Below are 10,679 nucleotides of genomic sequence, written 5' to 3'. Positions count from 1 at the left end.
GCGCGCTATAATGTAACATTCCTACCTGCTGCGTACCGCGCGCTATAATGTAACATTCCTACCTGCTGCGTACCGCGCGCTATAATGTAACATTCCTACCTGCTGCGTACCGCGCGCTATAATGTAACATTCCTACCTGCTGCGTACCGCGCGCTATAATGTAACATTCCTACCTGCTGCGTACCGCGCGCTATAATGTAACATTCCTACCTGCTGCGTACCGCGCGCTATAATGTAACATTCCTACCTGCTGCGTACCGCGCGCTATAATGTAACATTCCTACCTGCTGCGTACCGCGCGCTATAATGTAACATTCCTACCTGCTGCGTACCGCGCACTATACTGTAATTGTAACGCGCTTTGTGTCCCATTGGGAGAAATGCGCTATGTGAAATAAAAGTTATTACAGAGCGCCCATAGCTGTACTTAAGGCTGCGCTTATAGTGCCGGCGACGTCACGCCAAAACAAATACATTGAATCCGTCGCATGCGCTTATAGTAGGCACGACGACGTAGCGACCAAAAATGTGGTAGTCGGTATTATTTGATTTTTGGAGAGACAGCCACATGTGACTGTCTCTAAACCAATCACAGAGTGCCTATTGCACTCTGCCCTCCCCCTTGGTGACGTCACTGGCCTTGTCGCCAGCGTCGTCGCTCAAACTTTAAATACAATTTTCGCCAATGGCGACGGTGACGTCATCGGTCGCGTCGCCGGCACTATAAGTGCAGCCTAACGCTTTACAAGAGAGACAATACAGGGAATTATAGTATGATCACAGTATAAAGTAAGATAAGACACTGTGAAAGGGAAGCCCCGGAGAGCTTGCAATCTAAATAGTGTAAGAGGTTCTAATAAATACAGATTCGCTCTCACGTTTCGCTGCAACGTGGAACATACTGTACCCCTGGAACATACTGTACCCCTACTGTACCCCTGGAACATACTGTACCCCTACTGTACCCCTGGAACATACTGTACCCCTAGGAGTATGCAGTGAGGGTTAATAGCTGCAATTAAAAGGGCAGAAGGTGATAATAATGATTACTTAACCCCTTTGCCCGTGCAGGGTTAAACATTTTTAGTGCATTCTTCTTCACTAGGCCCATATTTACTAAGCTTTGCTATTCCATAGGACCCCGTCTGGCATCAGAAAGCACAGGGAGATAAAGTGACTTGCCCAAGGTCACAAGGAGCTGGCACTGGGAATTGAACCAGGTTCCCCTGACTCAAACCCAGTGTCATTGTTTTCAGTCAGTGTCTTTACTCACTGAGCCGCTCCTTCTCCCACGTAGCATGCTCACTACACATTTCGATGTCCTGTAAGACTAGATGTACCTATTAAACAAAGGTCATGTGATGTCACTTCACGTGACCTACGGCGTCAAATGCCATGGAGACGCCTCCAGAAGCCCGATGAATATCGGTAAGTAAAGGTTGCAAAGGCCTCGAGCAGCCCCCGCCATTTAATTTAAATGACTTGGGGAAGAGTGCGGGACCTCTGAAACCGCCGCCCCCCCCCCCCCCAGAAAAATCTCCCTTCAGTTTGCGCACCCCTGGTGTAAGATGAAGTTTGTAATTTCATCATAAACTGTGATTTTATATTGCAACCAGTCTGACATATATATTCTATGTATTTACAGTATCTGATTGAATATATATATTTATGTCTGTATCTTACATGCCTTTGTCTGAACAGATGTTAGGATAACAGATAAAACTCAGACAAAGATTCGATTAACACCTCAATGAGACCTCTCCCTTTGTTATTGAATGCAAGAAACAAAGGATGTGCCAAAGATTTGATTAACTATTCAATTAGACCTCTCCCTCAGTTACTGTATGCGAGACCCCCAAATTGGTATTTAAAGCCAAACAGATAATGCTCCACGCTGGTGCTGTCCTAAAAGTAGTGTTGCGCAGATGGGGTTAAAACTCTGCCGGAGGAACTCCAACCCCCTAAAATAAAGTGAGTTGCGTTGTTTCTTTAAAGCCCAGAGAGCTGTGGCACAAGTAAGGAATTGTTTTATCGTTTAGCGCTAATGCTCGTGCACGTGAATCACACTTTTTGTGTGTACAGGTCTGTGCTGTGAGCGACAGGTGGGCGTGGCTATGACGTCACACCTGGTTTAACACACAACAAGCTCAACCTGCATCCATTACACACCGTATTATATATGAGAGAGAGATGTGTGTAAATAAATATATATAAATATATAAACATATTTAATTATATTAATAAATAAATTCACACACACGTGTGTGTGTGTATATGTATATGTATATATAAATATATATATATAATCAGTATAATGGAAATGAGATACAATAATGAAAACATTATATGGTGCTCAGAAAAATACAGCAATCACTGCAGGGATCTTGATTGTAGAGAAAAGGTGGATTAACCCAATGTTGAATGTACATGTAGAATGTCCAAAAGATGCATGTTGACACTACAATCCCACAATGCACGGTAGTAAGGATATATAAATAGTGAGCATCTATAGCAATGGAACAGTCTTAGTGAATAAAATCCAGAACTAAACCTGGAGAGACTCACATGGTAAAGGTGCCCACGATAAACAGCAAGTCCTCAGGTGTCCAGGGATCCACGGGTTAACTGTGCCTCCGCCTGTTGAAGAACAAGTGTAGCAAAGAAGAGGAGAAAAATGGAGCACTAGATCCACATAGGCTATGCCAGAAAAAATGCAAGGAAGCGGTCCCAAAGTACAGGCTTATTTAATGAATCAAGAACAAAAAAAGATACACACCAACGCGTTTCGGACTATTACAAGTCCTTTATCAAGGTGAAGGACTTGTAATAGTCCGAAACGCGTTGGTGTGTATCTTTTTTTGTTCTTGATCCATTAAATAAGCCTGTACTTTGGGAACGCATCCTTGCATTTTTTCTGGCATAGCCTATGTGGACCTAGTGCTCCGTTTTTCTCCTCTTCTTTGCTACACTAATGGAAATGAGATATGAATGCACCGTGGTTATAAAGGCTTAGAAAATAATGCCACTTTAACAACATTTTGCTCCCATAAAAAGCCTTTCCCTTCTGCGCAAAATACGAAGTAATTGCAGCCTCACTGTGATTGGATAATAGAGCGTGACGTGCACCGGCGCATCGCGAAAAGACACTTTCAGGTTTTTCCTCCGATCTGCCAGCTCAACGCTCACTGCCGTGCGCACACGCGGCTGAAGTATAGAACTCCAGGCCTGGACACAGCCAATTCTAATTGACGCAAGCGCACTGTAGCGCACACACGCGCACTATATTACACACCTTAGGCCGAGGCCCCGCTGCACAGGCGGCGCGTGTACGGCGCTTCACCGCTATCTGCGGTCCATAGGGAGCATTTTCAGGCACGGGGGGGCGTGGCCAAAACAGGTCAGGGTGGGGGGCGTGCCATGATAGGGGGCGCAACCATGACAGGGGGGCGGGGGCTTGTGTTTGCGTTTCTCTGTCACACTTCCCCAAAAAGAACGTGAAATATGGAGTTGTATTTCTTACACTGGGTTAGGGGATCTCCATAAGACGATCAGCAGAGGAGCTACAGTGGGAGCTATATTTATGTGCAAAACGTTGCCACTTTGTCCTGTACAGAGCATCTTGCCCGCGCCTTGCAGAGTTACATAGTAAATTTATATAAATATCTTTATACAACGAGCTGCAGTGGATGTTTTTCTAAACCAACTTCTCCCAGATGCCACAAGATCAGCACCGTTCTCTCCTGCGCACAATCGCATGGGGATAGGCTGTGAGCATGGACACAACATGAAATCATATTATTCATGTTTGAACTGCGTGCAAACCCTGGCTAACCAGGCATGTTAAATGGCAGAACATTCTTAGGCCCTGTTTAAAGGTCCCTCGGCGTGCTGACATGTTTCAGTCATTAAATCCGGGCTTTACTGGCCCATTGTTGTTCAAAAATCAGACGCCCGTATTCAAATTAAAATGACAGTTAATTTGTAAAGAACTTGAGCTGAGAAATGGGGAAGCGATGCCGATTTCCTCTCGCTCAGGGACTGGCCACCATCAGGTTTCATGGATATCCCTGTTACAGCACAGGTGGCCCTGCAGGCCAATAGGAGACTGTGATGTCATTAGGTGCGGCTTCCTATAGGCCCGTGTGACGCAGGAGCTTTAAACTTTGCTGAGATAGTGGGCCTACTAACCATGCAAACGAAGCTTGCAGTCCTCACGCGGTAATGGACTGTGCATAAAGCATGGGCTGTGCTTTACTGCAGGTGATTGCAATCTGGTAAGCAGGATTTAAGAAAGGAGCAATGCTACTGTGCCCCTTTTTTTCTTTGTTACGTTTTTTAATGTAAAGCGTGTGACGATGTTCTTACATCCTTACCTAAGCGGCAATCGTTTGCTGCTCCTGTTATAAATCTGTCAAAATCCTGATTGTGTGACTAACCTAATGGCCGCCTTTCAGTTTTAACTAATCCTTCAGTCAGTGTAACTCAGCAGCTACAATGTATCCTGATATTACTAAGGCAACATTATCTGTTAGGCTGCTCTTATAGCGACGGTGACATCACGCTGCGGTCGCTGGAAAAATCAAATTGACTTCCAGCGATCGCGACCAAGCCGTTGCTCCGTCGCGTCGCTTCTACTATAAACGCACGCGATGGCGGCAATACATTTGATTTGCTGCGACGTTGCAACACCGGCGCTATAAGCGCAGCCTTACAGTTCAAACTGCTGGGAACATTGGCAACAAATGATCACAAACAGGAACGTGTTGCAAAGAGCTTACACTGCTGGGAAAGTGGGCTAAAACCCGCTATAGAAATCAAAGGATGCTCAGTATATTAAAACTCATTAAGAATGACATTAAGAGTTGAATTAAAGAAAATAAAAAAAACAGTCACTATTACCTAATACTACAGAACTGATTTATTTTTTAGAAACCCACAAGATTTCCCACATTTTGCTGCTGAGGAGGGGGTTTCCGCAGCTGAAACTCGCTATTTTCAACCCCTGCCTCCCACCCTGGTAAAAACAGATGGGGGTCTGCTGGGAAGGAACTGCTCGTTTAACCCTATGAATGCCACCGCCCCTCTGCCATTCGTGATTGATCGCTCCCTCACTGATGATGGAAGGGGAGTCGTTTTCTCTTCCATCCCACTTCGGGCAGAATGCCATCTCCGCCACAAAACCGGGTCGTAGGAATATGACGTGGCAACTTCGTCCTGTGAGCCCCCCGCCCTGGAGTGGCAGACCCCAGGATGTAGCAGCGACATCTACAGGGAAACTAAAGTATAGTAGGAGCATCACTTTACACGCAATCTATATGTATGTATGTATGTATATATTTATACAGCCCCCACAGTGTACTCAGCGCTTTACAAAGAGACAATACAGTACAGAGAAATCTAATACAATAAGCGTGACAAAGTCAGACAATAGGAAAGGAAATCCGTGCCCTGGAGAGCTTACATCTAAGTGGTATGTTGCGAGACTTAGGCTGGTATTATACTAAGCGCTGGTGCACGTGCGGCAGCGTGTGAGGCAATGAGAAATACTTGTCTCCCTATGACAGCGTTGGCGCGGCAGTTGGGCGGAAATACAAATAAATGTTTATTTTCGAGCGGCTGCTGTGCCACGTGACACTGCGAGCCAATCAGAGTGCGGCCTACCATTGTGATATCATGACCACGCCTCCTAGCTGCACTCAACACGGTTTGGCCTATAGGCACGCGCGACTGCGCTTACTATATTACATGCCTAACAGAGGCAGCAGGGGAGGGAGTTAGGGCAGTAGGTGGCAGTGCTTGGCCCCGATGGTTGGTTGTAGTGACGTAGGGCAGTAGGTGGCAGTGCTTGGCCACGATGGTTGGTTGTAGTGACGTAGGGCAGTAGGTGGCAGTGCTTGGCCACGATTGTTGGTCGTAGTGACTGTAGGGCAGTAGGTGGCAGTGCTTGGCCACCATGGTTGGTCGTAGTGACTGTAGGGCAGTAGCCCCGAGTCCCGGCTATTGGGATGACTCCCAGAGATGTTAAACTCCAATGTAACTCCGCAGACACTTCAGATGCAGCACTTAACTTGGAGCACAGCCAAAAATCTATAGAGATTTGTCCCTGTATGGGAGAGTGTTGATGGAGACTCTCCCCAAGTTGAGTGGTTTATAAAACTATTTATTTGCACGTCTGTTCCCTTTTCAGTTTAAGGAAAGCGCGAACTTCCCTGCAGAAATGTTAACTGACCAGCAGAGGGCGCCACTTCCCACATTTACTTTATAGACGTAATCCATACAATAATAAATCAGTTCTGTAGTGTTAGATAATACTTACAACATTTTTGTTGTTGTTAACTCTTAATTCCATTTGAATGCGTTTTAATATACTGAGCATCCTTTGATTTCTATAGCACAGGGTCAGCCAACGCCAGTCCTCTAAGGCCGCCAACAGGTCAGGTTTTCCGGATATCCCTGCTTCAGCACAACTGAGCCACTGATTGAGCCACCTATGTTGAAGTAGGGATATCCTTAAAAGCTGACCTGTTGGTGGCCCCTGTGGGCTGTTTTTTTGGAATGTCTCCAGCAGTGCAAGATCTTTGCAACACTTTCCTGTTTCTGATAATTTGTTGCCAATGTTCCCAGTAGTTTGAGCTGCGAACTGTAACAATAGATAATGTTACCTTAGTAATATAAGGATACATTGTAGCTGCTGAGTTACACTACCTGAATGATTGATTGATACTGAAAGGCAACAATTTAGTGAACCCTGGGAAGCAGGATCTTTACTGATTGACCAGGGGAGAATGAATCGATCGGCAGGTTGGATAATTTGTTTTCAATAAAAGTAATCAAAGGCGGCATATATTAAAACAAGAAAAAGCTTGGGCTGCTTTATTAAACCACATTAATGCAAATATGCAATATAAGGCCGCGTTCATAGTGCCGGCGATGGCGACGCAACCCTGTCGCCATCGGCATTCGCGAAAGTTGTACTTCAAGTTTGAGAGACGTCGCTGGCGACAAGGCCAGTGACGTCACCAAGGGGGAGGGCAGAGTGCAATAGGCGCTCTGTGATTGGTTTAGAGGCAGTCACATGTGATCGAGTACCCACAGGCTTTGGATACTTTTTTTTTTTGTTCCCACAATTATGTCGCTAAACAGAATGACTGTAACATAGGAAAGCTGCTTCGGATTTGATGCGCTTTTCACACGCTACCTGGAACCAGACTGCCATTCTGAATATAATGTAAAGGGCCTATTTATCAGATTCCTCCTTTGGGAAACGGACACACGTGTGGTGCAAAACCAAAAAAAGCCGAGTTAGCAACTAATTAGGATATGTATTTACTTTTCTTATATAGCGCTGACAGTGTATGCAGCCCTGTACATAGACTGCTGCAGGCACAATGAAATGCCCACTTGACCTTGAGCCATGGGCATTATGTTCCTGCATAAGCCTGGTCTCGGGGGTTGATTTGGCAGCCGCTGTTTGGCCGGGCGGCTGTTGATTGGCCAATGTGGATGCGCTGGAGGCTGGTCATTGGTCCTCAAGAGTGGTTCTTGGTCAGTGCACAGCTTCCACCAGTGGGGATCAAGAAGCTATGAGAGGAGGATGGGGGTAACAGTTTAAAGGGGTAGCAGAAACACCCACCTGGGTGACCATCATTGTCACAGGAAGTTGTATGGCGTGTTTTGCTTTGGCTTATGAAAATGAGTGATGGTCTTATGTACGGTTCATGTGCTGGGCTGGGAGGCGGAGCAGGGTACAGTTATTCTGGTTCATTACCTTCGTGCTGGGAGGCGAGGGAATGGCTTATTTGAGTGTGTTATCGAAAATGTTATTGTTTAAATTGATGGTTAATAAATAAATGGCGACTGAGGCTTTCCCCGCCATATTAAAGTGTCGTTTCAAGTTCTTTTAGCTAAGTTATTTGTTGAATGCATGCGTAGTGCGCAGAGCGGACAGTCTAATGCAGCGGTGGCCAACAAGAGCTACCAACAGGTCAGGTTTTCAGGATATCTCTGCTTCAGCACAGGTGGCTCAATCAGTGGCTCAGTCTTCGACTGAGCCACTGATTGAGCCACCTGTGCTGAAGCAGGGATATCCTGAAAACCTGACCTGTTGGTGGCCCTTGAGGACTGACGTTGACCAGCCCTGGTTTGCAGTCTTATCACAAAAGATACTAGGTATATGTATTATTTCTTTATTGCATTAAGTTCCTTTCATTAATAAACCTGATTTCTGTATCAGTTGTTTCTCCAGTTTTGCAGCTGAGAGATAAATCGCCCTCCCCTCACCCCCAATTTGCGACTGCGCCCTCATTGTGAGACATTTCTTCCTAGGTTAGATTTTCCTGCATTCTCATTGGCTCACACCTGCAATAAATGACTGGCCTTTGTGAATGACTGGCCTCTGAAGTGGGAGATCCACGTTTACAACCGTTTAATGGAGGTATTCCGTTCTCTTCGGCATCTCTGTATACAAGAAATGGAAATAAATGAAGCATTATGAGCATTAATGTGCAGTGTTCACACGTCTCCTTGGTTGTGGCTGTTAGAGATGTGTGAGCCTTTCGCATGAGGTCACGAACCGCGCCAAATGTGCCCGTTTTTATCGCAGGAAAAAGTCGGGGTTCAGTCAGCGTTCGTAGATGATTTGCCAAGCGGAGACTGGTCAATATGCGTCACAATTTCATTTATTGTATTAATTTTCTAAAATCACTACTTTCGCTTATTGCCGAGACGCCGTGTTTCTCTCACCGCCTGGCGATATATAGATGAAATTGTGCTAATGTGGCAGCATTATTAATTCTCCGAGGTTTGGCAAGATGTTTCTCAGGGAATGGCATTTGGGGCAGTGGTGGAACTAGTGTCAGGGTCCGCCGTGGCAGTCATCCTCCCCCCTACAGCACCAGCATATCCCTGAGGTACTCCTTTGACTCTACCAAGATGGCTGTGATCCGTTGACACATTGCCTCTACCAAGATGACCGAAACCATGAAGGGACTTAATTTCGCCCACAACTCCAAATGCAGGAAGTGGCTTCACTCGCCCCATTCCAAGATGGAGGATGAGATTGGCTACACCTGGTCTAGGCCTTAATAAGGAAGCCACGTCCATTTTGCACGTGCTTGAGCAAGGTGTGGTTTCCTGCCCTTGGATTCTGTTTGCCTTTTGCCTGCCCTAATCTTGGAAACGTGAACCCAACTACACTGCTGTACCTTGCCCCGACTTTGGCTTGTGACCTGGACTTGTGTTCCTGTGAGGACATGGCCCAGCGGCCTGTGGTCAGTCTCCACATCCTGCCTCAGCCCTGCGGGTCGGCTTCCTGTTCTGAGATGAGCATCATCACATCTAGTGAATGGTGGCACCGGCCCCCGCTGCAAGAATATTTTTGCCCCACACTGTCCACACACAGACTTGGCAGGAGGCCACAGAGCCTGGGAGGAGGGGGCTAACTGGGCTGGTAGGGAGAAGGGTGGGTGGCAGTAGAGCAGCAGCAGGCGATCACTGGCAGCAAGACACAGCGCACGTGATCACAGGCTCTGCAGACAGATTACCGCTTGAAGGCTGCACTGACATTTCTATTAGCCCAGCAAGCCTCACAATACTTCCTGGCGGCAGTTGAGCCAGTGATTGCCATTTTTGGCGGGGTGGGGCGGGGGGGCAGAGAGAGCCAGAGGCCGGTACCTGGGCATTCAGCCATATGGTATGTTATTTAAACTGGGTCTTGCCCTTCAATTTATAACACAAAGGGGGAGATTGGGTTCCTGCTCAGCTGAAAATACAACATTATTCACGTACTATAGGGGTGCTATCTGAGAAGAGGGATACTGTACATTTATGAAGGAAAGATTCCCTATTGATGCACTCTACCTCTACTAATATTCAAAATAATACAGTTTTATTAGATCACAAGACACAAAACATATAACATGTAAAACCTAATTTGACGGTGTGCCTCAGTATGACTAAGCCACTAATTGAGTCAGCTGTGCTGAAGTAGGGATATCCTGAAAACCTGGCCTGTTTGCGGCCCTCGAGGACTGGAGTTGTGCACGCCTGCGCTAGAGGAATCTTTTTCCAACTGGTTTGTAAATACCAAGTCCTGTTCCCACATGAATAAGAGCCTCGGCCGTAGTGGAATCTAACAGCCGTGGTAAAAACTGAGTGGTAAATCAGCTAAACTCATAGATCAAGCTGCTACGTATATGCTGGTGGACAAATAATTTGCCATTAATGAGTACTTATAATTCATATTAAATGCCCATATATACAATCTAAATCTTAAATTCCACCAATGTATATGGAATTGGTAGACTAGTAACTAGTGTGTGTGTGTGTGTGTGTGTGTGTATATATATATATATATATATATATATATATGTTTAAAAATGCACATTAATAATCATGGTGTAGTGACTGCGCCTAATGAACCAGTTATAGATTCAGTAAGAATCTCCCCCATCCATTATACTTCATGTATCCTATGTATTCACACAGCTTTGCATACAATGTTGGCACTCTGCATTTAATTAGAGTTTGATACTGTTAACTGAGGAGTTGGATGTTACCGCATTCTTGCATAAGGTTGCACAACCAAAGATAAAGTTTGCTGTGTTTATCAAGCATTGTGGGTAAATTTCAGCAGATTGTAACCTGACTGTCTCTAGTGGTTCCCCATTATACTTCATGCA

The sequence above is a fragment of the Ascaphus truei genome, chromosome 9, assembly GCF_040206685.1.
Source record: "Ascaphus truei isolate aAscTru1 chromosome 9, aAscTru1.hap1, whole genome shotgun sequence".
In the NCBI taxonomy this organism is placed as follows: Eukaryota; Metazoa; Chordata; class Amphibia; order Anura; family Ascaphidae; genus Ascaphus; species Ascaphus truei.
Note: the sequence above shows the minus strand (reverse complement) of the source record.